Consider the following 15,332-nt stretch of genomic DNA (forward strand, 5'->3'; position numbering starts at 1 on the left):
CTTCTCTTCTCTTCTCTTCTCTTCTCTTCTCTTCTCTTCTCTTCTCTCTCTTTCTTTCTTTTCCTCAGGGTGAGGGAGATGAACTAACATCTGTCTGAACAATATGGCAATTGCTGCATAGTATTGTGGAATTCACAGCACATGGACTCCAAGTTGCAGGTAAGAGATAATAAATAATGTAGTCATAGCATAAATGTTATGCATATATGAATACATGTACATGTATCTCACTTTACATGTATATGTATTTTAGGTTATATGATGAAGCTCATCTGCACGCCCACCAAGGAACATGGAGAAACAAGGGGGTGGGTAGTGGTTCAAGCAATGCCTTTCTGGGCTACTCCCAGGCCCGCTCAAGAGGCCATCAGCCCATCAAAGACCCTTTTGCAAAAACCCGGAGGAGCACAGCAGCACAAGGACAGGTGGGAACCCAGACTACTTTCCCAATTCCTGTGCTGTTCCAGGAAAACTTCAGTCAGTGTCCAGGCATAAAACAAACCACCAGTGAGTGCATCACTGCCAAATAGTGCAGTCTGAGGAGACTGTGGGATGGAGGCAGTCACATTACGATGCAAGCATGTGAAAATAGGACACTATGTTTAGCACTGGCTGCAAACTATATGCTTCTAGTGTGACTGTTTTTCACCCATATTTAAAACTTCTGTGGGAATGTGTACAGCTTGGTATTAACTTAAAAAGAAAAAAAATAATAAAAAAAAGTAATCCAAATCCTTAGTGTGCATAAGGCTTTTATACATACACAGCGTTTTGTTCAAACACATATATAAAGTATATATATATACATGAACAAAACTTTAATAGTAATAATATAGCAGATAAGAAAATGTCATGCCGCTAAATCCCTTTGTATGTGAAATGAAATAGTTCATTGAAACAGAAGATAAACATATCTGAGTATTTTGACAGATGCAAAGGAGGAATGAAAAGGGATGCTTTTAAATCTAAGTGTGCATGTACTGATGGGTTTTAGGCAAGATGGGTACACTTATCTAGTACTAGCCAAGATTACATTATTACATTTCTGTATACCTCAAACAATATTAACCTCTGAGGGTGAAAATATTTTCATATTCAGTTGAGCATAAATAGGTATCCTAGTGTTTGTCCATTATTTTTTGCATCAACTCAGTTTAGGTAACAAATGTCCCTTAATTGTAACTCATTACTAACTGAGGGCTGTGTTAACCTAATTAGTATGATTTGTAATCTTTATTACCATTAATGACCTGTGGAACAAGTCCATGTTTTTTCTATGCTAAGTTAGCTTTTAATTTGGTGCAACCTCATAACTGAGAACCAGAAAATGTATTGTAAGAGTCTTTAGCCCATGCACACAAATCATACTTAGTCTGTTCTTGGAAATATTACTATAACATAAAATTAATAATAAGGTCAACTATCAAAAATAGTATTAAAGAAAAATAAATTTTAATTCTTGGTAACTGTTTTGTGATTCTGCAGTGTCATTATGAAGTATATAGTAATTATAGAACAATATATATATATATATTCTGATTTATTTATATAAACAAATTGTTTATATCTGTTTATTTTATATGAATTCTGATTTGTTTTACATTGTTTTGTATTGTAAATAAGATACTTTCTCTCGTGTGTTCTCTTACATAGTGTTGAGTATAGATGATTTTCACTTTTACTTGATCTGCTTTATTGTCTCATAGCCAGAACTAGATTCTGACTTTCTGAACTTTGAACATTTTCCTGTGTGAATCTGGTATGAAATTTGGAACTGCCTGTGAAATTAAGATGAATGTAGCTCATATCCTTTCTGCTTTCTCCTGTTGCCTCTAAATTCTGCATTTAAGTGAATCTTTAGTACTTTTTAGTAGATCCTCTTTTAAAAAAGTGTTTTCAGGCTTCACTTTGTGCCGCATGTGAGGAGGCACCTCTCCAATGCAGACAAGAAAGGTGCATGGAGTGTTTCAGTCTGGTTTGTGCTTGCGTAGTGATTTTCTTAAGCAAAATATTTATGAGATCACCAGGTTTTTTTATGAGCTTGAAAGTACCCACAGAGAATTATTTCTACAATCCACGTCAGTTTGTAGGAAAAGTATTCTGAGTAAGAGTCTTGTTCGTGCCATTCATTACTTCATTCAAATTATTCATTAATTATATCTTTTAAAGAAAATCTGAATTTGGATGTTTTTCTTTTCTAAGTGGTGCCTAATGTGTCTTAGAAAGGCAAACACGAAGCACTGTGTGTAGATGTCCTTTCTAATTTCTTCAAAAATAAAAGTCATGAAAATTCTGAGATTCTGTGGAATGACTTGAGCAAGGACAGCAGAACAAACAAAACCTAGTGTGGAGTAGCAATCCATAGTGACATCTCTGGGTTTGTAGATTCTTTTTTGCTCTTTTTCCACTGAGCTACAGCACAACTAACAGTAAGGGACTAACATATAGTCAAATTTATTCTATGTTATTTCTTTAAACTTGAAGAATGACATGAACAAGTACACTAAATTCAGAGCTAAAATTTCTCTGATTATAATGACTGGTAGAAAAACAGCTATGGAAGAAGAGTAATAAAATGAAGACCCAAAAGAGAGAGAAATCAGTTCTCTGTAAGTAACTGGATATGTGTTTTTCAGATAAGACTAGTCTGAGAAGTCATGGGCTGTTTCAGAAGATAAGGGAGGCTAGCATGCTGACTGCCTTGGCAGATTTTGCTGAAAAAAAGCCATTGCATCTTCTACATAGGTTTATGAATGCAATGAGAGGAGTTAGTAGTTAAGATAGCTTGCTTAGGATACATTCATCAGCATACATACAGGATACATACCATTCATCAGCATGGTGGAAGCAAGTCAGAACCACAGGCTCGATTCATGGTTGAAGGCAAAAGGGTGTGGGTTAGAGTACAGATAAGGTAATAGCTTTGTGGATTACCATCATGAAAAGGTAAGATAGGGAGAGGTTAATAACTGCAAGACAAGCGGGCATTATTGCAGTATGGCATTCTATAGAAGTAGTGCCTTTGAATGCTTTCATGGAGAGTCACAAATTGGAAATTGTAACTGCAGCTAACCTGGAAAAAAGTGGCTGTTATTGAAAGTCCTGATGTAAAATATCTGGCAGACTTAGACTTTGAACTGATGAAGTTGAGGAAACTATTGGATTTATGTCATTTCATCACTTACATTTTAAATCTCAACAGTTCCTTTTTAAACCAACCTCACAAAAGATATGGGGAAATAAAAATCCTTATCAACCACAATGAGTCCCTATCATTGATGTATTCCTGATCAAACTTGGAAATACTGCTTCTGAAGGTTAATCTTTGAAGAACAGATCCCTGGACTGTTCTTTTCAACAGGCTCTGTCATTAAAAGATTCATAGGCCAGACTGCATTTATTGGGCACGTGTTTGGAATAAACCTGCTAGAGAAGGTGGTGGGACACTGTCACTTGAAGAAGGAGATCTAGATTTTTATATAAATGTAAAATGTCTACTAAGTTGCTGCAGCTTTGTTTGGCCTATTTGAGTCAGCTGGGACCTGCAGTGTATTCTCAGCTGTCTGTATCTGTACTTGAAGTGTTGCTCATGTACTGTGAGAGATGTGACATTCAGATAAAGTCATGAAAGCAAATTATTCTGCCCAGCTATAAAGGTTGTGTAGATTTACTCCTACATGTCTGCTAACGGGGAATTGGATATTATCACGACAGTGATGGCCTTGTCTAGGTGTGCATGTAGAATGTGGCCCAATTAGAGTTAACATTTTCAACACCCACTGACACTGACTGGGCCTATTTAATAGATTTCATTTATATACAGGCATGCAATCCTCAGTGCTGTTGAGAGCTCAGGATAATAGGTCATACCTACATCCTTTCTTAATCATATAAAACTGAAGGTTATTAATGCCTTCGACTAGCTTATTTCAGCAGATGTGCAAGTTTTTTGTTGTTGTTGTTGTTTTGTTTTGTTTTGTTTTGTTTTGTGTGAGGACGGAGTTGAAGAAACTCCTGAAGACACTTGCTCTGTGGTTTGCAAACCTCCTGTCAAGGCTGGGTTTGCTTCCAGTATCCATGTCATTTCCTACGAAGTGTAAAGAAGTTTACCCAACTCAGAATAGAGCTACACTACACAGGACTACCCTATTTTCCCAAAATGTAGAAATGAAGCCTTTGCTGCAGTTCAGGCCCAAGGAAAATAAAAATAAATATAGTAAAGAACCAACAGAAATGCATTTTTGGTCGTTAATTACTAAATACTTGCTTTCAGTATTAGGTGCATATTCCTAGTTATTAATTGTATGCATATTATCTGTTTTATTCTGAAACAGTTGTTAACAAAAGACCTTGCTCACTGTAGAATTCCCACAGAACAGTTATCTCATGCCAGATCATTGGCCTGGACAAATTTTGGGGTTCTTAAAAGGCAGTTTAGAACCTCTTATTGATAAAGAATTCTTGTTATGCCATATTGTGCTTATGAACTTAAAAAAACTGTCAAGAAAAAAAGTCAAGAATATATAAGAAAAAGTTGTGCAGGCTACTGTTCTGGCAAGGATCAGTACATAAGCCTTAGGTATATGAAATACCAACGGATAGAATTTATCTTGTATTTGATGGCAAAGCACTGTTCTTAAATGAATATATTCACCCTGATTGAGTTATTATGGGATAAGGCTAGAGACTAAAATAAAAAAATTTCCAGAAAAGAAAGCTTTGTGGAACTTGTAAGGTAATTAATTGCTGAACAATTGTTAGTATAGGAATTGAAATATTAATTCAGTTTATTCTGTTAACACAGCCTATTTCTAATGCCAACAGATGATGTGGAATGAGTTTTGAAAGGCTGTTTTGAAATCACAGAAGAAGATAAATGCTGCTAATGTTGTGTTTTATGAATACTCTAGCTTACTGTCCTTAAAGCAGTTGGAGATAACTGAGTTTCATTTATTGAACAGAGAACATTTGGATGGACCTTCAGAGATCATGTAGTCCCACTGCCTGAGCATGTCAGGCCTAAACAAAAGTTAAAGCATATTATTCGGGGAATTATCCACGTGTTTCTTGAAAATGACAGGCATGGGGTATCAACACCTCTCCAGGAAGCCTGATCCAGTGTTTGACCACCCTCAGGTGATATTAATTATCTTTACTGCCCAGTCTGAACCTTCCTTTAAGCAGAGGAAAAATGTGTGGAGTGAATTTCTCCAGTTCAACTGAAAGAAAGGTTACCATTTACATACATTTTTATTACTCAGTCCATGACAACACATTTATTTTCACACTATTTAACTACAGTACCATTTACAGTGATCTGTTTTTAACCAGTGAAATATTTACACATGATGATGAATAACCATTTAGTTAATGACATTTTATCATTACTGACTGAGGTGACTCAAAAGGATGTGTGTACCCTAAAGTGAAGAGTCCCTTTTTACTTTCTGATCCATACAGTGACTTCTCTCTCTCTCTTTTTCTCTCTCTCCCTCTCTCTCTTCTTTAAATATATAGTTTGCCTTTTTTAAAAATAATTCAAATCATTCATGGGTTGTTTGAATCTGCAGATGATTTAGTCTTTACATATCTCTAACAAAAATGCTTTTCCCAGAACACTTTCTCTCAGTAGTCTAATATTTAAAAATTCAATTGAAACTAATCTTCTGATTAATTAGGTTCTTTCTTTCTTTCTTTCTTTTTTTAAAAAAATAAAAATTGCATAGACTTTTCTGTAATTATAGCTCTTTTCATGATTCACTGCATTTCTCCCTCTTTTTCCAGCTTTTCTTTTTCCAGCAACTCCTCTGTTAGAAAGCCACAGTCTTTGGGGATTACAGAGACAAAATAAATTTTACAGGTAGGATTTTTAAAGAGAGGTATGTAGCTAGACCACCCAGGCATTCAGTGGTACATCTGCATTTGCAGTAGTGCACAAACAGAAGGATACATCCATACTTGTGTCTTTACAACAATGATACTCCTGTTTCCTGGCTGTAGATGTGCACTATGGATGTGCAGAACACTAAGTGCTGCAGGTCCATGTATCCACATTATACATGGCACATTCCTGTTGGTGTCCTGCCTGCTCCGACCCAGAGCAAAACCTCTCAGTGCTCACCGTAGGAGCACTGCTGCATGCCCTGTAATATTCACAACACAGAAAAATTCACACAAAACCAAACAGTCCCTCTGATGCACTGACTTAGTAATACAGTTGGACCCATCTGGATATTTAGGACCAGAGCCAATGAAGGATTTAGTTACCTAAATGTAACTGGGCCAACTTTAGTATCTATTTTCAGTATCTATTTTTTTATTGGCTGTGAATGGCTGAAGGCTGGGAGAGTAGTATTTTCTGTCCTAGCTCAATTCCCTTCCTCTTTTCTGGGTGTCTGCATTTGGCAGATGTTGGGGAGAAATCTTAATGATCCGACCCATTGAATTTCAGGGTGATCAAGCACAGCAGCACCTCTGTTTTGGTGAATACTTCTATCTAGATTCAGAGGTGTGGTTGCTAAAGGAAGAGATCACTTAGCAAATAAAAATTCTTCCTGTCCTGTCCTGTCCTGTCCTGTCCTGTCCCGTCCTGTCCTTTCCTCTTTTCCTCTTTTTTTTTTTCCTTCTTTTTTTTTCCTTCCCACATTTAATTAATTAAATTTAGTCTATGTTCATTATTTGTAGTGATACTATATAGACCTGCAAGCAGGATTCAAAATGCAGAAATCTTCATTCCTAGGTAGGAGCCCCAAAGGACAAATTTTAGCATTAGTCAGTCTTGCTTATGATTCTTTAAGACTCATGAATTTTAACTTCTCTCTTATGCTATGCCACAGATTCAACAAGGAGCAGACCCCTATGTTTTTTTTTTTGTTGTTGTTGTTTGTTTCTTTATTTACTGTTCCATACCCTGGAAAATATAGTGTTGTACAGAGGGGGAATTGTAGATTTAAATCCCCTCAAGGTAAGGAGGCTAAGAACAAATTCTATTTTCCAGCTGATTACTATTACAATTAGTTTGTTGAGGATGAGGCACATACAATCATCTCACCAGCAGCTGGGCTTTCAAATGGCATAGGCTTTGTTCTGTGTTTCAGAAGAGTTCTCTCTCTCCCTCCCCCTCCCCACCCGCCACCCCCCTTTTTTTTTTATGATTCCACTCCACCTTTTGTTAATCCTAAGTGATTTATCTGAAGTATCTGGAGATGTCTTTGTACTAGTCTGGTTCAGATGACTAGATCACCAATTATTATGAATATTTTATGAGAAAGACCTATAGAATGGTAAGATGCACCTACCTATCAATCTGTTAAAAGACAAGGAACAATGGTGATGAGAATACTTATATGCTAAGGTATGTGGGACCTGAGAGTGACACATATGCTATGGAGTAAGGGGTGGAGGTTGTAGTGGGACTGGCTGGGATGTTAACTTTCCCTGCAGCAGCCCATATAGTGCTGCGCTCTGCACTTGTAGCTAGAACAGCAGTGGTATCACACCGGTGTTGTGTCTGCTGCTGAGAAGTGCTGGAGCAGCATCAGGACTCCCCCAGAGACAGCAGGCTGGGGGTGGGCAAGAGTTGGAGAAGGAACATCACCAGGGCAGCTGACCTAAACCAGCCAAAGGGATATTCCATACCATATGATGTCACACTCAGAAATAAAAGGTGGGAAAAGGAAGAAGAGGGGAGGGGTGAAAATGTCTGTCCTCCCAAAGAATGGCTACGCGCTTTGAGGCCCTGCTTCAAGGATGTGGTCAAGCATCTCTCGTTGGTGGGAAGTAGAGAACAATTTCTTTCCTCTGCATTTTCATACATCTTTTAGTTGGTGATATTTTTTTTTTCCTTTTCCCCTTTCCCTTTTTTTCCCTTTAGTTAAACTGTTTAATTAATAATAATTTTTCATTAATAATCATTTTTTGTCCTTCAATTAAGTTATCATTATCTCAACCTGTGAGTTGTTTCTTTCCTCTTCTTCTTCCCCTCCTCTTCTGAGAAGGGGAAGTGAGAGTTCAGTTGTGGTGGAGTTCAGCTGCCTAGCAAGCTAAAAACACCCCACAGGCACTTTCTGCTTTTTTTTTTTTTTTTCTTTTTTTTCTTTTTTTTTTTTTTCATTTGACAGTACATGCATTCTGGGATTTAGATGTAAGCCTCAAAAAGATAACAAGTACAATGTAAAAATGTATGTAGATTATTAGCTTCTGTGAGTTTGATCAAAACATTACATAACAAAAAAAAGTTAGTTTAAAAGAAAAGTAAAAATCAAATCAAACCAACAAAACAAAGAAAGGAAACAATAATAATAATAATAATAAAGCAGAAAACTGCAGTTTATTTTCTCTTTTCCTGCTATATAGGTTTATAAAACCTAATCTCAGCTCAGAACTTCACAGATGGAATCACTTTTATATTTGTCCAAAATCTTTTTCAGTGTTTTCACCCAAAAGATCTTGTTCTAATTCTGCCAGAAAATAGAGAATTCCTCCTTGATTTTCCTCATACTTTCAGCATTGTCTAGCTGAATGCAATGGCCTCACAATGTTTTAAAAATCAGTGTAAGGGTCTGATCCAGCAAGCTTTGAAACTGTTGGAAATGTTCTCTCTTATTCAATGATCTCTGGGTTGTGACCAAAGCAAAAAGTGCCCTTCATGTTGGTGTAATCACCTTTCTGAGGGGACTGGGTGCTGACGCATTCGAAACATGGCTTAGTTTTAGGGACATTATGAGAAAAAGAAAGTAGGAGAATGCCTAAAATGTCCTGTCCTGGATTGCATACAGAATCACAGAACAGTTTGGGTTGTAAAGGACCTTAAAGATCATTTAATTCCAGCTCCCCTGCCATAGACAGGGACACCACCCACTAGACCAAAGCCCCATCCAGTCTGGCCTTGATGGGGCATCTACAACTTCCTTGGGAAGCCAGTTCCAATACCTCACCACTCTCTGATTAAAAAATTTCTTTCTAATGTGTAATCTAAATCTACCCTCTTTCAGTTTAAAACCATTATCTATGTTCTAGGTTACCTACGTCATAAAGTCCATCCCTCCCCAGCTTTCCTTTAGGTACTGGAAGGCTGCTATAAGGTTCTCCCCTGAGCCTGCTCTTCTTCCAACCGAATAACCCCTAACTCCCTCAGCCTGTCTCTCCCACTCTGTTTTGAAGTCCTCATATGTTTACTATACTATGGTTGTTTTGACAGAGAAGTACAAATGACCAGAGTCACCACTAGAGTCAGCACATTTGAACTGTGTTTGCAATTGCTATTAGCCAGTGGTACCAGCACTGCTGTACATCACAAAGGGCCCTCAGCAGCAAGCCCATGATCCCACAATTGCTGCTTGACAGCTATGTATGAATTATTATCTTCATTTTCAGATTATTTTTTTTCTTTCTGAAAAGAGTAAGTAAGATGTTATACATCAGGGTCAAAGACTACAAATTGCTGCTTATATGTGGATAAATTGCTGAGCGCTTGTTTGAGCACACATCTGTGAGCAGTAGCTCACAGGTTCTGGGTCTGCTGACCTAGTCTCACCTGGATGCTGCATGGTGGCACTGAGGTGGTGGTGGCTCTGTGGTGGGTGCCCATTGCTCCATGGCTTGGTGACAGTTCATGGCATGGGGCACCTCTGTCTCCCCCCTAACTCTTTCTGTGGTTCCTTGAAACACTTGTGTCTGTGGTATTAGTTAGCAAGATCTGAAGCCAAAGAGGTCCTGGGTGTGAGGTACTTCTAGTGTGCTCATAGGGCTTGATTTATTTCAAAAACAAATAGAATGGAAGCCAGACTTGCTATCATTCAGCTCTAGGGGCCAAAGACAGCAGAAAAAGTATGAGATTGCATGTCTCAAAAGCCTCCTTTTGTTTTGGCATCTATTACTCCTGAAATAGTTTCTAACTGATGTTTTTGTTTTTGTTGTTGTTTCTTTGTTCACAAGTTCCTAAGAGATTACTTTCTGTACATTGATCTAGTGAAAAGCAAGGGAGAAAAGTACAGTTACAGCTGGTGGTAAAAAGTATAGTAGAGCAACACAGGAGAATCTTGTTTTGGTCTGGATTTCTTTTGGGGACTGTAATTAAAAAATGTCATGGAAGACAGAAGATCAGCAAGAATATATTTCTTTGTACTATGCTTGACTAATGCTTTGGAGAGATACAGAAGAGTTGTTGGTGAAAAGATTTTTTTACTGCCATATAAACAGGCAGTAGTTTTAATGCTACATTATATTCTACTTATCTTTTAAATAAATGACAGATATGGGATTGTGTATGAATTCCTGTTGCTTTCTTTGCATATCATATTTTTAAAAGACTATAGAAATTACTGTTAACTGTTTAATTAGAGAAATCCTAAAAATAGAAATGTGTTATACTTTGACTTCCACCAAGAATAAAAATTAAAAGCATGTCATTTGTGAATTATTAATATATATAGATCATTAGCAATTTTAATTTTAACACTTTCATTTTGAAAATGATTTACCCAAATGCATATGAAAACAACAGTGATGCTTCTTAGATACATTAGTGATTTTATTTTATTTTATTTTATTTTTACTGGTTTGTCACATGAAGATGAGCAATCTATATGTAATCATTCCATTTTCTTATTTGCTCTCATGTCACTGAAAAATAACTCAAGATAATTAATCATTTCAAAAAGCAGTTCATCACACACTGATTCAGTAAAATAATTAAATATTACTAATGTACTCAAATACATCTAGCTGAACTGAACTCTAAATAAGTATACATTACCTCCTTAATATATATCTTCCTAGTACAGTTGATGCTGACTATTGTGGGAAAATAAAGGTGACAATTTTGTAATGTTGTACATGCCAATTACTCTTAACTGCAGAAGAGCTTATCAGTGTCATCCCATAAGTTAGTTCAAAATAAAACTTTGAATAGCATTTAACTTCATGTGAACTAATCTTTAAAGAAATCATCACTGATTTGTATTCACTCATTGGTTACTCTGTGTAAATGATTCCTCTTTTGATTTTACTGTGTTTCACTGTGGTTGGGAGGGAAAAAAATAGATCTTGCATCAGCTACTCTGATAGCTCATCTTGAGCAAATAAATGTCCAGGTGTCCAGGTCATTCAGAATTCCTTGTTCTCTTTTGACTGTTAGTAGAGCATCTAGAGAGCAGTCATGAGTAACTGTAGTTTTATTTTTTTTGCCGTTTGTTTGTTTGTTTGTTTGTTTGTTTTTTCCATAGCTGAGCCTGTTCAGTGGCTTGGATAGCTATAAGCTATAATCTCTTCAGAAGGGACAGGCAACAAAAGAGGGGCGGTGGTGTGGCCCTCTATATTAGAGAGGGTTTTGATGTTGTAGAGCTCGGGGCTAGGAGTGATAAGGTAGAGTCCCTGTGGGTAAGGATCAGGGGGATGGCCAACAAAGCAGACATCCTGGTGGGGTCTGTTGTAGACCGCCAAACAAAGATGAAGAGACGGATGAGGTGCTCTACAAGCAGCTGGCAGAAGTCACACAATTGCCAATGCTTTTTCTCATGGGAGACTCTAACTTCCCAGACATATGCTGGAAATACAATACAGCCCTGACGAAGCAGTCTAGGAGGTTCCTGGAGTGAGTGGAAGACAGCTTCGTGACTCAGCTGGTTAGTGAGCCTACCAGAGGAGGTGCCCTGCTAGACCTGATGTTCACAAACAGAGGACTGGTGGGAGCTGTGGTGGCTGAGAGCTGTCTTGGGCAGAGTGACCATGACATGGTAGAGTTCTTCATTTTTGGTGGTCAGGAGGGCTGTCAGTAAAACTGCTCAGGATGCTGGTAGGGAAGGTTCCTTAAGTTTAAATCCTGAAGGACAGAGGGGTCCAGGAAGGCCGGATGTTCCTAAAGAATGAAGTCTTAAAGGTGCGGATGCAGGCTGTGCCTGCGTGCAGTAAGATGAGTTGGCATGGAAGAAGACCAGCGTGGCTGAACAGGGAACTTTTGTTGAGTCTCTGGAAAAAAAATACATATATATATATTTATATATAAATAAATTTTTAAAAAAATATGTGTGGTGAAAGAAGGGACAGGCAACTCTGGAAGAGTACAAGGAAGTTGCCAACATATGCAGAGAAATAATCAGGAAGGCTAAAACCCAGCACAAGTTCAACCTGGCCACTGTGGTAAAGGATTAAAAACAAAAATAAAATGTTTTAACAAAGATAGTAAGAGGAGGACAAAGGAGAATCTCCATACTTTACTGGATGCATGGGGGAAAAAATCTGAGATTCTCAGTGCTTTCTTTACATCTGTCTTTACTAGCCAGACCACTTCACAGAATCACAGAACTCTAGGGATTGGAAGGGACCTCGAAAGATCATCGGGTCCAACCCCACTGCAAAGCAGGTTCCTCAGAGCAGGTTGCCCACGTAGGCATCCAGACAGGCCTTGAATATCTCCAGAGAAGGAGACTCCACAGCCTCTCTAGGCAACCTGTTCCAGTGCTTCGTCATCCTCACCATGAAGAAGTTCTTTCGCGTGTTGGTGCAGAACTTCCTGTGTTCTATCTTGCGGTCATTGCCCCTTGTCCTATCCCCACAAACCACTGAGAAGAGGTTAGCTACATCCTTCTGTCTCCCACCCCTCAGATATTTATAGATAAGATCCCCCCTCAGTCTCCTCTTCTCCAGGCTGAACAGACCCAGGTCTCTCAGCCTAGACCCAGGACCCTCAGCCTGAGTACTCTTATCCTCAGTGTACTCAGCACACCATCCTAGAAGTATGGTTGCATCGGGGAAAAAAGTCTGAGATTCTCAATGCCTTCTTTACATCTGTCTTTGCTAGCCAGATCACTTATCCTCAGTGTACGCAGCACACCATTCTAGAAGTATGGTATGGGGAGCAGAAGATACCCCCCACAGTTCAGGTGGAAACAATTAGAGACCTGCTGCTCCACCTGGGCTGTCACAAGTCCATGGGGCCAGGTGGGATCTACCCAAGGTTGTTGAGGGAGGTGACAGATGTGATTGCTGGGCTGCTTTCCATCATCTATCAGTGGCTGTGATCATCAGGAGAGGTCCTGGGTGACTGGAGACTTGCTAATGTGATGCTCATCAATATGAAGGGTCATAAGGAGGACCCAGGGAACTACAGGCCTTTCAGACTGACCTCAGTGTGAGGAAAGGTGATGGAGCTGGTCATCTTGAATCTAATCACATTGCGCATGCAGGACAACAGGGGGTCAGGCCTAGTCAGCATGGGTTCATGAAAGGCAAGTCCTGCCTAATCAACTGCATCTCCTCCTATGACAAGAGGAAAAGGATCTGGAGGTGATGGATGATGCTCACCTGAACATGAACCAGCAGTGTGCACAGGTGGCCAAGAAGACCAATGGCATCCTGGCTTGTATCAGGAATAGTGTAACCAGCAGGACCAGGGAGGTGATCCTCTCCCTGTATTCTGCTCTGGTGAGGCCACACCTCGAGTACTGTGTTCAGTTGTGGGCCCCTCACTACAAGAAAGACATTGAGGCCCTGGAGCACATCCAGAGAAGGGCTACAAAGCTGGTGAAGGGTCTGGAAAACAAGTCCTGTAAGGAGCAGCTGAAGGAAATTGAGTTGTTTAGTCTGGAGAAGAGGAGGCTCAGGGGAGACCTTATTGCTCTCTATAGGTACCTGAAAGCAAGTTATGGGGATCTGGGGGTTGGCCTCTTCTCCTAAGTAGTCCTAACTATTGATAGGACTAGAAGGAGTGGCCTCAAGTTGTGCCAGGGGAGGTTTAGCTTGGAAATTGTGAGAATTTTTGTCTAAGAATGACTAGTCAGGCATTGGAACAGGTTGCCCAGGGAAGCGGTGGAGTCACTGTCCCTGGGGCTATTCAAGGAAAGGTTGGACATGGTGCTTAGGGACATGGTTTAGTGGGAGATATTGGTGGTAGGGTGATGGTTGGACCAGATGATTTTGGAGGTCTTTTTCAACCTTAATGATTCTATGATTCAACCGTCTGGGCTAAGTTCAGCCTTACTGAAACTGGGGACAATTCTGCAGTTTGTCACGTGTCTTCCATGATGCATTCATGCTTCCCTTCCATGGTGGTAAGCCTCTTAGCAAATTATTGGATAGACTGTTTGTTACATAGAAACATACAGAAATCATGGCTGAACCTGAAACCCTCCATGTCTGAGTGAGGGTAAATCCACTCTGTAGTGAAAGGTCTGGCTGAAGCTTCAAGTCAGCTAGCTCAGACACCAGCAGGCACATAGTTAGGTTACCATGTAGTATGGGGAAGTCCATCCACTTGACCAAATATTGCATCAGGTCCTACAGACTTTAATGAATTTTAATACTACTGCATCTGAACATTATCTTGCCTATAATCACGCAAGAGACTGACATCTTTTTCTCCTCCATATAGACAAGAATCCTTGTCTTCACACAGCAGTATCCATTGTGATGGTGCTGCTGGGTTAATAAATACATTAATTAATTAACTAATTAATTAAATAAAAAGATTGTTTCTTTACTAGTGCTGTTAACTCAAACTGGACACAGAAAGCAGACACTTTGGTTTGGTTTTGGTTTGCTTTTGTTGTTTCTGTTTTATTTTGTTTTGTTTTTCCCTTGCAGCTGGAATGACACTCTTCCTATCTTCCTTGAAGCCTCAAGCATGAAGCATTATGGCCTCACAATGTAGCCCCAGAACGACAATTCTCAAGCAGCAGGAAGATGAAAGAAGATAAAACATATGTTGCCAACTTGAGCTGGCATTTCTGTTACACTTATCAAGTAGGGATTCATTAGACACACTTTACTCATGGGACTAAAATTGATCTTTATTATAATTGTAATATGATTATAATAATAATAATATAAAAGAATAAACTAGTCACATCACTGTTGTAAACATCTGATCTTCACAAAATAGCAGTTCTATCTCTTCTGTTTGACCACTATGTCATCTTTCCTTTGTTCCTCTTCTTGCTATGTAACTTTAATTTGGGTCATTTTCCACTAGACAAACCTCAACATTAAAAGTTCTTTGGAATATGTCCTGTCTAATCATCCTTTTTGTATTGTACAACACTTACCTCTTTCTGAGGTGTTCTTTCATTGTAACAATGAAACACTAATATAATAATTTTATGAGGTCAGATAGGATCTAGTCAGTTTCTGATTCTTATATCAGAAAATTACCAGAAATTCCCAAATCAGCCATTCATCATGAATTGTGGTAGAGGACTGAATCCTGCAGATCTCATATACTCATAGAATCATTTAGGTTGGAAACGACCTTCAAGATCATCGAGTCCAACTATCAACCTGAGCTTCCAAGACCCATTACCAAACTATGTCACTTAGTGACACAAACCTCTTCAATA

At 38.8% G+C, this 15,332-nt stretch overlaps 1 long non-coding RNA gene across 1 annotated transcript in view; it reads right to left on the reverse strand.

The window, feature by feature from the left end:
* Window positions 1–6,910, reverse strand: part of LOC118155714 — an 18,146-nt gene extending 11,236 nt beyond the window's left edge. The window contains exons 1-2 of the long non-coding RNA XR_004745981.1: window positions 6,900–6,910; window positions 4,023–4,027 (exon numbers count right to left, since the gene is read on the reverse strand). This is a non-coding gene — a long non-coding RNA (uncharacterized LOC118155714). The remainder of the gene's footprint in view (window positions 1–4,022; window positions 4,028–6,899) is intronic.
* Between the last annotated feature and the right edge of the window lie 8,422 nt (window positions 6,911–15,332).

This window comes from Oxyura jamaicensis, chromosome Z, assembly GCF_011077185.1.
Source record: "Oxyura jamaicensis isolate SHBP4307 breed ruddy duck chromosome Z, BPBGC_Ojam_1.0, whole genome shotgun sequence".
Taxonomy (NCBI): domain Eukaryota; kingdom Metazoa; phylum Chordata; class Aves; order Anseriformes; family Anatidae; genus Oxyura; species Oxyura jamaicensis.